Genomic DNA, 15,840 nt, shown 5'->3' on the forward strand with positions numbered 1-15,840 from the left:
CTGCCATATCACAGTCAGTAGAGTGCACACCATGGGACTGATTCAGCTGCCACAGCACTGTCAATAGAGTGTACACCATGGGACTGATTAACCTGCCATAGTACTGTCAATAGTGTACACACCATGGGACTGATTCACCTGCCAAAGCACTGTCAATAGAGTGCACACCATGAGACTGATTCACCTGCCACAGCACTGTCAATAGAGTGCACACCATGGGACTGATTCACCTGCCAAAGCACTGTCAGTAGAGTGCACACCATGGGACTGATTCAGCTGCCACAGCACTGTCAATAGAGTGTACACCATTGGGACTGATTCACCTGCCATAGCACTGTCAATGGTGTACACCATAGGACTGATTCACCTGCCACAGCACTGTCAATAGAGTGCACACCATGGGACTGATTCACCTACCACAGCACTGTCAATAGTGTGCACACCATGGGAATGTTTCACCTGACACAGCACTGTCAATAGAGTGCACACCATGGGACTGATTCACCTGCCACAGCACTGTTAATAGAGTGTACACCATGGGACTGATTCACCTGCCATAGCACTGTCAATAGAGTGCACACAATGGGACTGATTCACCTGCCATAGCACTGTCAATAGAGTGTACACCATGGGACTGACTCACCTGCAACAACACTGTCAATAGCGTGTACACCATGGGACTGATTCACCTACCACAGCACTGTCAATAGTGTGCACACCATGGGAATGTTTCACCTGACACAGCACTGTCAATAGAGTGCACACCATGGGACTGATTCACCTGCCACAGCACTGTTAATAGAGTGTACACCATGGGACTGACTCACCTGCCACAACACTGTCAATAGAGTGTACACCATGGGACTGATTCACCTGCCATAGCACTGTCAATAGAGTGTACACCATGGGACTGATTCACCTGCCACAACACTGTCAATAGAGTGTACACCATGGGACTGATTCACCTGCCATAGCACTGTCAATAGAGTGTACACCATGGGACTGATTCACCTGCCATAACACTGTCAATAGAGTGTACACCATGGGACTGACTCACCTGCCACAGCACTGTCAATAGAGAATACACCATGGGACTGATTCACCTGCCATAGCACTGTCAATAGAGTGCACACCATGGGACTGATTCACCTACCATACCACTGTCAATAAACTGTACACCATGGGACTGATTCACCTGCAACAGCATTGTCAATAGACTGCACACCATGGGACTGATTCACTTGCCATAGTACTGTCAATAGTGTACACCATGGGACTGATTCACCTACCACAGCACTGTCAATAGTGTGCACACCATGGGAATGTTTCACCTGACACAGCACTGTCAGTAGAGTGCACACCATGGGACTGATTCACCTGCCACAGCACTGTCAATAGAGTGTACACCATGGGACTGATTCACCTGCCATAGCACTGTCAATAGAGTGTACACCATGGGACTGACTCACCTGCCACAACACTGTCAATAGAGTGTACACCATGGGACTGATTCACCTGCCATAGCACTGTCAATAGAGTGTACACCATGGGACTGATTCACCTGCCATAACACTGTCAATAGAGTGTACACCATGGGACTGACTCACCTGCCACAGCACTGTCAATAGAGAATACACCATGGGACTGATTCACCTGCCATAGCACTGTCAATAGAGTGCACACCATGGGACTGATTCACCTACCATACCACTGTCAATAAACTGTACACCATGGGACTGATTCACCTGCAACAGCATTGTCAATAGACTGCACACCATGGGACTGATTCACCTGCCACAGCACTGTCAATAGAGTGCACACCATGGGACTTATTCACCTGCCACAGCGCTGTCAATACAGTGTATACCATGGGACTGATTCACCTACCACAGCACTGTCAATAGTGTGCACACCATGGGAATGTTTCACCTGACACAGCACTGTCAATAGAGTGCACACCATGGGACTGATTCACCTGCCACAGCACTGTTAATAGAGTGTACACCATGGGACTGATTCACCTGCAACAGCATTGTCAATAGACTGCACACCATGGGACTGATTCACCTGCCACAGCACTGTCAATAGAGTGCACACCATGGGACTTATTCACCTGCCATAGCACTGTCAATTGAGTGCACACCATGGGACTGATTCACCTACCACAGCACTGTCAATAGTGTGCACACCATGGGAATGTTTCACCTGACACAGCACTGTCAATAGAGTGCACACCATGGGACTGATTCACCTGCCACAGCACTGTTAATAGAGTGTACACCATGGGACTGATTCACCTGCCATAGCACTGTCAATAGAGTGCACACAATGGGACTGATTCACCTGCCATAGCACTGTCAATAGAGTGTACACCATGGGACTGACTCACCTGCAACAACACTGTCAATAGCGTGTACACCATGGGACTGATTCACCTACCACAGCACTGTCAATAGTGTGCACACCATGGGAATGTTTCACCTGACACAGCACTGTCAATAGAGTGCACACCATGGGACTGATTCACCTGCCACAGCACTGTTAATAGAGTGTACACCATGGGACTGACTCACCTGCCACAGCACTGTCAATAGAGTGCACACCATGGGACTGACTCACCTGCCATAGCACTGTCAATAGAGTGTAGACCATGGGACTGATTCACCTGCCACAGCACTGTCAATAGAGTGCACACCATGGGACTGATTCACTTGCCATAGTACTGTCAATAGTGTACACCATGGGTCTGATTCACCTGCCACAGAACTGTCAATAGAGTGCACACCATGGGACTGATTCACCTGCCATAGCACTGTCAATAGAGTGTAGACCATGGGACTGATTCACCTGCCACAGCACTGTCAATAGTGTGCACACCATGGGACTGTTTCACCTACCACAGCACTGTCAATAGAGTGCACACCATGGGACTGATTCACCTGCCATATCACAGTCAGTAGAGTGCACACCATGGGACTGATTCAGCTGCCACAGCACTGTCAATAGAGTGTACACCATGGGACTGATTAACCTGCCATAGTACTGTCAATAGTGTACACACCATGGGACTGATTCACCTGCCAAAGCACTGTCAATAGAGTGCACACCATGAGACTGATTCACCTGCCACAGCACTGTCAATAGAGTGCACACCATGGGACTGATTCACCTGCCACAGCACTGTCAGTAGAGTGCACACCATGGGACTGATTCAGCTGCCACAGCACTGTCAATAGAGTGTACACCATTGGGACTGATTCACCTGCCATAGCACTGTCAATGGTGTACACCATAGGACTGATTCACCTGCCACAGCACTGTCAATAGAGTGCACACCATGGGACTGATTCACCTACCACAGCACTGTCAATAGTGTGCACACCATGGGAATGTTTCACCTGACACAGCACTGTCAATAGAGTGCACACCATGGGACTGATTCACCTGCCACAGCACTGTTAATAGAGTGTACACCATGGGACTGATTCACCTGCCATAGCACTGTCAATAGAGTGCACACAATGGGACTGATTCACCTGCCATAGCACTGTCAATAGAGTGTACACCATGGGACTGACTCACCTGCAACAACACTGTCAATAGCGTGTACACCATGGGACTGATTCACCTACCACAGCACTGTCAATAGTGTGCACACCATGGGAATGTTTCACCTGACACAGCACTGTCAATAGAGTGCACACCATGGGACTGATTCACCTGCCACAGCACTGTTAATAGAGTGTACACCATGGGACTGACTCACCTGCCACAACACTGTCAATAGAGTGTACACCATGGGACTGATTCACCTGCCATAGCACTGTCAATAGAGTGTACACCATGGGACTGATTCACCTGCCATAACACTGTCAATAGAGTGTACACCATGGGACTGACTCACCTGCCACAGCACTGTCAATAGAGAATACACCATGGGACTGATTCACCTGCCATAGCACTGTCAATAGAGTGCACACCATGGGACTGATTCACCTACCATACCACTGTCAATAAACTGTACACCATGGGACTGATTCACCTGCAACAGCATTGTCAATAGAGTGCACACCATGGGACTGATTCACCTGCCACAGCACTGTCAATAGAGTGCACACCATGGGACTTATTCACCTGCCACAGCGCTGTCAATACAGTGTATACCATGGGACTGATTCACCTGCCATAGCACTGCCAATTGAGTGCACACAATGGGACTGATTCACCTGCCACAGCACTGTCAATAGAGTGTAGACCATGGGACTGATTCACCTGCCACAGCACTGTCAATAGAGTGCACACCATGGGACTGACTCACCTGCCATAGCACTGTCAATGGAGTGTAGACCATGGGACTGATTCACCTGCCACAGCACTGTCAATAGAGTGCACACCATGGGACTGATTCACCTGCCATAGTACTGTCAATAGTGTACACCATGGGTCTGATTCACCTGCCACAGAACTGTCAATAGAGTGCACACCATGGGACTGATTCACCTGCCATAGCACTGTCAATAGAGTGTAGACCATGGGACTGATTCACCTGCCACAGCACTGTCAATAGTGTGCACACCATGGGACTGTTTCACCTACCACAGCACTGTCAATAGAGTGCACACCATGGGACTGATTCACCTACCATAGCACTGTCAATAGTGTACACCATAGGACTGATTCACCTGCCATATCACAGTCAATAGAGTGCACACCATGGGACTGATTCACCTGCCACAGCACTGTCAGTAGAGTGCACATCATGGGACTGATTAACCTGCCACAGCACTGTTAGTAGAGTGCACACCATGGGACTGATTCACCTGCCATAGTACTGTCAACAGTGTACACCATAGGACTGATTCACCTGCCATAGCACTGTCAATAGAGTGCACACAATGGGACTGATTCACCTGCCATAGCACTGTCAATAGTGTACACCATGGGACTAATTCACCTGCCACAGCACTGTCAACAGAGTGTACACAATGGGACTGATTCACCTGCCATAGCACTGTCAATAGTGTACACCATGGGACTGATTCACCTCCCATACTACTGACAATAGTGTACACCATGGGACTGATTCACCTGCCATAGCACTGTCAATAGAGTGCACACAATGGGACTGATTCACCTGCCATAGCACTGTCAATAGTGTACACCATGGGACTAATTCACCTGCCACAGCACTGTCAACAGAGTGTACACCATGGGAATGATTCACCTGCCATAGTACTGTCAATAGAGTGCACACCATGGGACTGATTCACCTGCCATAACACTGTCAATAGAGTGTACACCATGGGACTGACTCACCTGCCACAGCACTGTCAATAGAGAATACACCATGGGACTGATTCACCTGCCATAGCACTGTCAATAGAGTGCACACCATGGGACTGATTCACCTACCATACCACTGTCAATAAACTGTACACCATGGGACTGATTCACCTGCAACAGCATTGTCAATAGACTGCACACCATGGGACTGATTCACCTGCCACAGCACTGTCAATAGAGTGCACACCATGGGACTTATTCACCTGCCACAGCGCTGTCAATACAGTGTATACCATGGGACTGATTCACCTGCCATAGCACTGTCAATTGAGTGCACACAATGGGACTGATTCACCTGCCACAGCACTGTCAGTAGAGTGCACACCATGGGACTGATTCAGCTGCCACAGCACTGTCAATAGAGTGTACACCATTGGGACTGATTCACCTGCCATAGCACTGTCAATGGTGTACACCATAGGACTGATTCACCTACCACAGCACTGTCAATAGAGTGCACACCATGGGACTGATTCACCTACCACAGCACTGTCAATAGTGTGCACACCATGGGAATGTTTCACCTGACACAGCACTGTCAATAGAGTGCACACCATGGGACTGATTCACCTGCCACAGCACTGTTAATAGAGTGTACACCATGGGACTGATTCACCTGCCATAGCACTGTCAATAGAGTGCACACAATGGGACTGATTCACCTGCCATAGCACTGTCAATAGAGTGTACACCATGGGACTGACTCACCTGCAACAACACTGTCAATAGCGTGTACACCATGGGACTGATTCACCTACCACAGCACTGTCAATAGTGTGCACACCATGGGAATGTTTCACCTGACACAGCACTGTCAATAGAGTGCACACCATGGGACTGATTCACCTGCCACAGCACTGTTAATAGAGTGTACACCATGGGACTGACTCACCTGCCACAACACTGTCAATAGAGTGTACACCATGGGACTGATTCACCTGCCATAGCACTGTCAATAGAGTGTACACCATGGGACTGATTCACCTGCCATAACACTGTCAATAGAGTGTACACCATGGGACTGACTCACCTGCCACAGCACTGTCAATAGAGAATACACCATGGGACTGATTCACCTGCCATAGCACTGTCAATAGAGTGCACACCATGGGACTGATTCACCTACCATACCACTGTCAATAAACTGTACACCATGGGACTGATTCACCTGCAACAGCATTGTCAATAGAGTGCACACCATGGGACTGATTCACCTGCCACAGCACTGTCAATAGAGTGCACACCATGGGACTTATTCACCTGCCACAGCGCTGTCAATACAGTGTATACCATGGGACTGATTCACCTGCCATAGCACTGCCAATTGAGTGCACACAATGGGACTGATTCACCTGCCACAGCACTGTCAATAGAGTGTAGACCATGGGACTGATTCACCTGCCACAGCACTGTCAATAGAGTGCACACCATGGGACTGACTCACCTGCCATAGCACTGTCAATGGAGTGTAGACCATGGGTCTGATTCACCTGCCACAGAACTGTCAATAGAGTGCACACCATGGGACTGATTCACCTGCCATAGCACTGTCAATAGAGTGTAGACCATGGGACTGATTCACCTGCCACAGCACTGTCAATAGTGTGCACACCATGGGACTGTTTCACCTACCACAGCACTGTCAATAGAGTGCACACCATGGGACTGATTCACCTACCATAGCACTGTCAATAGTGTACACCATAGGACTGATTCACCTGCCATATCACAGTCAATAGAGTGCACACCATGGGACTGATTCACCTGCCACAGCACTGTCAGTAGAGTGCACATCATGGGACTGATTAACCTGCCACAGCACTGTTAGTAGAGTGCACACCATGGGACTGATTCACCTGCCATAGTACTGTCAACAGTGTACACCATAGGACTGATTCACCTGCCATAGCACTGTCAATAGAGTGCACACAATGGGACTGATTCACCTGCCATAGCACTGTCAATAGTGTACACCATGGGACTAATTCACCTGCCACAGCACTGTCAACAGAGTGTACACAATGGGACTGATTCACCTGCCATAGCACTGTCAATAGTGTACACCATGGGACTGATTCACCTCCCATACTACTGACAATAGTGTACACCATGGGACTGATTCACCTGCCATAGCACTGTCAATAGAGTGCACACAATGGGACTGATTCACCTGCCATAGCACTGTCAATAGTGTACACCATGGGACTAATTCACCTGCCACAGCACTGTCAACAGAGTGTACACCATGGGAATGATTCACCTGCCATAGTACTGTCAATAGAGTGCACACCATGGGACTGATTCACCTGCCATAACACTGTCAATAGAGTGTACACCATGGGACTGACTCACCTGCCACAGCACTGTCAATAGAGAATACACCATGGGACTGATTCACCTGCCATAGCACTGTCAATAGAGTGCACACCATGGGACTGATTCACCTACCATACCACTGTCAATAAACTGTACACCATGGGACTGATTCACCTGCAACAGCATTGTCAATAGACTGCACACCATGGGACTGATTCACCTGCCACAGCACTGTCAATAGAGTGCACACCATGGGACTTATTCACCTGCCACAGCGCTGTCAATACAGTGTATACCATGGGACTGATTCACCTGCCATAGCACTGTCAATTGAGTGCACACAATGGGACTGATTCACCTGCCACAGCACTGTCAATAGAGTGCACACCATGGGACTGACTCACCTGCCATAGCACTGTCAATAGAGTGTAGACCATGGGACTGATTCACCTGCCACAGCACTGTCAATAGAGTGCACACCATGGGACTGATTCACCTGCCATAGTACTGTCAATAGTGTGTAGACCATGGGACTGATTCACCTGCCACAGCACTGTCAATAGTGTGCACATCATGGGACTGATTCACCTGCCACAGCACTGTTAGTAGAGTGCACACCATGGGACTCATTCACCTGCCATAGTACTGTCAACGGTGTACACCATAGGACTGATTCACCTGCCATATCACTGTCAATAGAGTGCACACCATGGGACTGATTCACCTGCCATAGCACTGTCAATAGAGTGTGCACCATGGGACTGATTCACCTACCATAGCCCTGTCAATAGAGTGTACACCATGGGACTGATTCACCTGCCACAGCACTGTCAATAGAGTGTACACCATGGGAATGATTCACCTGCCATAGTAATGTCAATAGAGTGCACACAATGGGACTGATTCACCTGCCATAACACTGTCAATAGTGTACACCATAGGAGTGATTCACCTGCCAAAGCACTGTCAATAGAGTGCACACTATGGGACTGATTCACCTGCCCAAGCACTGTCAATAGAGTGCACACCATGGGACTGATTCACCTGCCACAGCACTGTCAAAAGAGTGCACACCATGGGACTGATTCACCTGCCACAGCACTGTCAATAGTGTGCACACCATGGGACTGTTTCCCCTGCCACAGCACTGTCAATAGAGTGCACACCATGGGACTGATTCACCTACCACAGCACTGTCAATAAACTGTACACCATGGGACTGATTCACCTGCCACAGCACTGTCAATAGAGTGCACGTCATGGGACTGATTTACCTGCCACAGCACTGTCAGTAGAGTGCACACCATGGGACTGATTCAGCTGCCACAGCACTGTCAATAGAGTGTACACCATGGGACTGATTCACCTGCCATAGTACTGTCAATAGTGTACACACCATGGGACTGATTCACCTGCCAAAGCACTGTTAATAGAGTGTACACCATGGGACTGATTCACCTGCCATAGCACTGTCAATAGAGTGCACACAATGGGACTGATTCACCTGCCATAGCACTGTCAATAGAGTGTACACCATGGGACTGACTCACCTGCCACAACACTGTCAATAGAGTGTACACCATGGGACTGATTCACCTGCCATAGCACTGTCAATAGAGTGCACACCATGGGACTGATTCACCTACCATACCACTGTCAATAAACTGTACACCATGGGACTGATTTACCTGCAACAGCATTGTCAATAGAGTGCACACCATGGGACTGATTCACCTGCCACAGCACTGTCAATAGAGTGCACACCATGGGACTGATTCACCTGCCATAGCACTGTCAATTGAGTGCACACAATGGGACCGATTCACCTGCCACAGCACTGTCAATAGAGTGCACACCATGGGACTGATTCACCTACCATAGCACTGTCAATAGTGTACACCATAGGACTGATTCACCTGCCACAGCACTGTCAATAGAGTGCACACCATGGGACTGATTCACCTACCACAGCACTGTCAATAGTGTGCACACCATGGGAATGTTTCACCTGCCATAGCACTGTCAATAGAGTGCACACAATGGGACTGATTCACCTGCCATAGCACTGTCAATAGTGTACACCATGGGACTAATTCACCTGCCACAGCACTGTCAACAGAGTGTACACAATGGGACTGATTCACCTGCCATAGCACTGTCAATAGTGTACACCATGGGACTGATTCACCTCCCATAGTACTGACAATAGTGTACACCATGGGACTGATTCACCTGCCATAGCACTGTCAATAGAGTGCACACAATGGGACTGATTCACCTGCCATAGCACTGTCAATAGAGTGCACACAATGGGACTGATTCACCTGCCATAGCACTGTCAATAGAGTGTACACCATGGGACTGACTCACCTGCCACAACACTGTCAATAGAGTGTACACCATGGGACTGATTCACCTACCACAGCACTGTCAATAGTGTGCACACCATGGGAATGTTTCACCTGACACAGCACTGTCAATAGAGTGCACACCATGGGACTGATTCACCTGCCACAGCACTGTTAATAGAGTGTACACCATGGGACTGATTCACCTGCCATAGCACTGTCAATAGAGTGCACACAATGGGACTGATTCACCTGCCATAGCACTGTCAATAGAGTGTACACCATGGGACTGACTCACCTGCCACAACACTGTCAATAGAGTGTACACCATGGGACTGATTCACCTGCCATAGCACTGTCAATAGAGTGTACACCATGGGACTGATTCACCTGCCATAACACTGTCAATAGAGTGTACACCATGGGACTGACTCACCTGCCACAGCACTGTCAATAGAGAATACACCATGGGACTGATTCACCTGCCATAGCACTGTCAATAGAGTGCACACCATGGGACTGATTCACCTACCATACCACTGTCAATAAACTGTACACCATGGGACTGATTTACCTGCAACAGCATTGTCAATAGAGTGCACACCATGGGACTGATTCACCTGCCACAGCACTGTCAATAGAGTGCACACCATGGGACTGATTCACCTGCCATAGCACTGTCAATTGAGTGCACACAATGGGTCCGATTCACCTGCCACAGCACTGTCAATAGAGTGCACACCATGGGACTGATTCACCTACCATAGCACTGTCAATAGTGTACACCATAGGACTGATTCACCTGCCACAGCACTGTCAATAGAGTGCACACCATGGGACTGATTCACCTACCACAGCACTGTCAATAGTGTGCACACCATGGGAATGTTTCACCTGACACAGCACTGTCAACAGAGTGCACACCATTGGACTGATTCACTTGCCATAGCACTGTCAATTGAGTGCACACAATGGGACTGATTCACCTGCCACAGCACTGTCAATAGAGTGCACACCATGGGACTGACTCACCTGCCATAGCACTGTCAATAAACTGTACACCATGGGGACTGATTCACCTGCCATAGCACTGTCAATAGTGTACACCATAGGACTGATTCTCCTGCCATAGCACTGTCAATAGAGTGCACACAATGGGACTGATTCACCTGCCATAGCACTGTCAATAGAGTGCACACAATGGGACTGATTCACCTGCCATAGCACTGTCAATAGAGTGTACACCATGGGACTGATTCACCTGCCACAGCACTGTTAATAGAGTGCACACAATGGGACTGATTCACCTGCCATAGCACTGTCAATAGAGTGCACACAATGGGACTGATTCACCTGCCATAGCACTGTCAATAGAGTGTACACCATGGGACTGATTCACCTGCCATAGCACTGTCAATAGAGTGCACACAATGGGACTGATTCACCTGCCATAGCACTGTCAATAGAGTGTACACCATGGGACTGACTCACCTGCCACAACACTGTCAATAGAGTGTACACCATGGGACTGACTCACCTGCCACAGCACTGTCAATAGAGAATACACCATGGGACTGATTCACCTGCCATAGCACTGTCAATAGAGTGCACACCATGGGACTGATTCACCTACCATACCACTGTCAATAAACTGTACACCATGGGACTGATTTACCTGCAACAGCATTGTCAATAGAGTGCACACCATGGGACTGATTCACCTGCCACAGCACTGTCAATAGAGTGCACACCATGGGACTGATTCACCTGCCATAGCACTGTCAATTGAGTGCACACAATGGGACCGATTCACCTGCCACAGCACTGTCAATAGAGTGCACACCATGGGACTGATTCACCTACCATAGCACTGTCAATAGTGTACACCATAGGACTGATTCACCTGCCACAGCACTGTCAATAGAGTGCACACCATGGGACTGATTCACCTACCACAGCACTGTCAATAGTGTGCACACCATGGGAATGTTTCACCTGACACAGCACTGTCAACAGAGTGCACACCATTGGACTGATTCACTTGCCATAGCACTGTCAATTGAGTGCACACAATGGGACTGATTCACCTGCCACAGCACTGTCAATAGAGTGCACACCATGGGACTGACTCACCTGCCATAGCACTGTCAATAAACTGTACACCATGGGACTGATTCACCTGCCACAGCACTGTCAATAGAGTGCACACCATGGGACTGATTCACCTGCCATAGTACTGTCAATAGTGTGCACACCATGGGACTGTTTCACCTACCACAGAACTGTCAATAGAGAATACACCATGGGACTGATTCACCTACCATAGCACTGTCAATAGAGTGCACACCATGGGACTGATTCACCTACCATAGCACTGTCAATAGTGTACACCATAGGACTGATTCACCTGCCACAGCACTGTCAATAGAGTGCACACCATGGGACTGATTCACCTACCATAGCACTGTCAATAGTGTACACCATAGGACTGATTCACCTGCCACAGCACTGTCAATAGAGTGCACACCATGGGACTGATTCACCTACCACAGCACTGTCAATAGTGTGCACACCATGGGAATGTTTCACCTGACACAGCACTGTCAATAGAGTGCACACCATTGGACTGATTCACTTGCCATAGCACTGTCAATAAACTGTACACCATGGGACTGATTCACCTGCCACAGCACTGTCAATAGAGTGCACACCATGGGACTGATTCACCTGCCATAGTACTGTCAATAGTGTGCACACCATGGGACTGTTTCACCTACCACAGAACTGTCAATAGAGAATACACCATGGGACTGATTCACCTACCATAGCACTGTCAATAGTGTACACCATAGGACTGATTCACCTGCCATATCACAGTCAATAGAGTGCACACCATGGGACTGATTCACCTGCCACAGCACTGTTAGTAGAGTGCACACCATGGGACTGATTCACCTGCCATAGTACTGTCAACAGTGTACACCATAGGACTGATTCACCTGCCATATCACTGTCAATAGAGTGCACACCATGGGACTGATTCACCTGCCATAGCACTGTCAATAGGGTGTACACCATGGGACTGATTCACCTACCATAGCCCTGTCAATAGAGTGTACACCATGGGACTGATTCACCTCCCATAGTACTGACAATAGTGTACACCAGGGGACTGATTCACCTGCCATAGCACTGTCAATAGAGTGCACACAATGGGACTGATTCACCTGCCATAGCACTGTCAATAGTGTACACCATGGGACTAATTCACCTGCCACAGCACTGTCAACAGAGTGTACACCATGGGAATGATTCACCTGCCATAGTACTGTCAATAGAGTGCACACAATGGGACTGATTCACCTGCCATAGCACTGTCAATAGTGTACACCATAGGAGTGATTCACCTGCCAAAGCACTGTCAATAGAGTGCACACCATGGGAATGATTCACCTGCCATAGCACTGTCAATGGAGTGTAGACCATGGGACTGATTCACCTGCCACAGGACTGTCAATAGTGTGCACACCATGGGACTGTTTCACCTACCACAGCACTGTCAATAGAGTGCACACCATGGGACTGATTCAGCTGCCACAGCACTGTCAATAGAGTGTACACCATGGGACTGATTCACCTGCCATAGTACTGTCAATAGAGTGCAAACAATTGGACTGATTCACCTGCCATAGCACTGTCAATAGTGTACACACCATGGGACTGATTCACCTACCATAGCACTGTCAATAAACTGTACACCATGGGACTGATTCACCTACCATAGCACTGTCAATAGAGTGCACACCATGGGATTGATTCACCTGCTATAGCACTTTGAATAGAGTGCACACCATTGGACTGATTCACTTGCCATAGTACTGTCAATAGAGTGCACACCATGGGACTGATTCACCTGCCACAGCACTGTCAATAGAGTGTACACCATTGGGACTGATTCACCTGCCACAGTATTATCAATAGAGTGCACACCATGGGACTGATTCACCTGCCACAGCACTGTTAATAGAGTGTACACCATGGGACTGATTCACCTGCCATAGCACTGTCAATAGAGTGCACACAATGGTACTGATTCACCTGCCATAGCACTGTTAATAGTGTACACCATAGGAGTGATTCACCTGCCATAGCACTGTCAATAGAGTGCACACCATGGGACTGATTCACCTGCCAAAGCACTGTCAATAGAGTGCACACCATGGGACTGATTCACCTGCCACAGCACTGTCAATAGAGTGCACACCAATGAACTGATTAACCTACCATAGCACTGTCAATAGAGTGCACACCATGGGACTGATTCACCTGCCACAGCACTGTCAGTAGAGTGCACACCATGGGACTGATTCACCTGCCATAGCACTGTCAATAGTGTACACCATAGGACTGATTCACCTGCCACAGCACTGTCAATAGAGTGCACACCATGGGACTGATTCACCTACCACAGCACTGTCAATAGTGTGCACACCATGGGAATGTTTCACCTGACACAGCACTGTCAATAGAGTGCACACCATGGGACTGATTCACCTCCCACAGCACTGTCAATAGTGTACACCATGGGACTGATTCACCTGCCATATCACTGTCAATAGAGTGCACACCATGGGACTGATTCACCTGCCATAGCACTGTCAATAGAGTGTAGACCATGGGACTGATTCACCTGCCACAGGACTGTCAATAGTGTGCACACCATGGGACTGTTTCACCTACCACAGCACTGTCAATAGAGTGCACACCATGGGACTGATTCACCTACCATAGCACTGTCAATAGTGTACACCATAGGACTGATTCACCTGCCATATCACAGTCAATAGAGTGCACACCATGGGACTGATTCACCTGCCACAGCACTGTCAATAGAGTGCACATCATGGGACTGATTCACCTGCCACAGCACTGTTAGTAGAGTGCACACCATGGGACTGATTAACCTGCCATAGTACTGTCAACAGTGTACACCATATGACTGATTCACCTGCCATATCACTGTCAATAGAGTGCACACCATGGGACTGATTCACCTGCCATAGCACTGTCAATAGAGTGTACACCATGGGACTGATTCACCTACCATAGCCCTGTCAATAGAGTGTACACCATGGGACTGATTCACCTCCCATAGTACTGACAATAGTGTACACCATGGGACTGATTCACCTGCCATAGCACTGTCAATAGAGTGCACACAATGGGACTGATTCACCTGCCATAGCACTGTCAATAGTGTACACCATGGGACTAATTCACCTGCCACAGCACTGTCAACAGAGTGTACACCATGGGAATGATTCACCTGCCATAGTACTGTCAATAGAGTGCACACAATGGGACTGATTCACCTGCCATAGCACTGTCAATAGTGTACACCATAGGAGTGATTCACCTGCCAAAGCACTGTCAATAGAGTGCACACCATGGGACAGATTCACCTGCCACAGCACTGTCAATAGAGTGCACACCATTGGACTGATTCACTTGCCATAGTACTGTCAATAGAGTGCACACCATGGGACTGATTCACCTGCCACAGCACTGTCAATAGAGTGTACACCATTGGGACTGATTCACCTGCCACAGTATTGTCAATAGAGTGCACACCATGGGACTGATTCACCTGCCACAGCACTGTTAATAGAGTGTACACCATGGGACTGATTCACCTGCCATAGCACTGTCAATAGAGTGCACACAATGGTACTGATTCACCTGCCATAGCACTGTTAATAGTGTACACCATAGGAGTGATTCACCTGCCATAGCACTGTCAATAGAGTGCACACCATGGGACTGATTCACCTGC

The sequence above is a fragment of the Acipenser ruthenus genome, chromosome 59 (assembly GCF_902713425.1).
Source record: "Acipenser ruthenus chromosome 59, fAciRut3.2 maternal haplotype, whole genome shotgun sequence".
NCBI classification, from domain to species: domain Eukaryota; kingdom Metazoa; phylum Chordata; class Actinopteri; order Acipenseriformes; family Acipenseridae; genus Acipenser; species Acipenser ruthenus.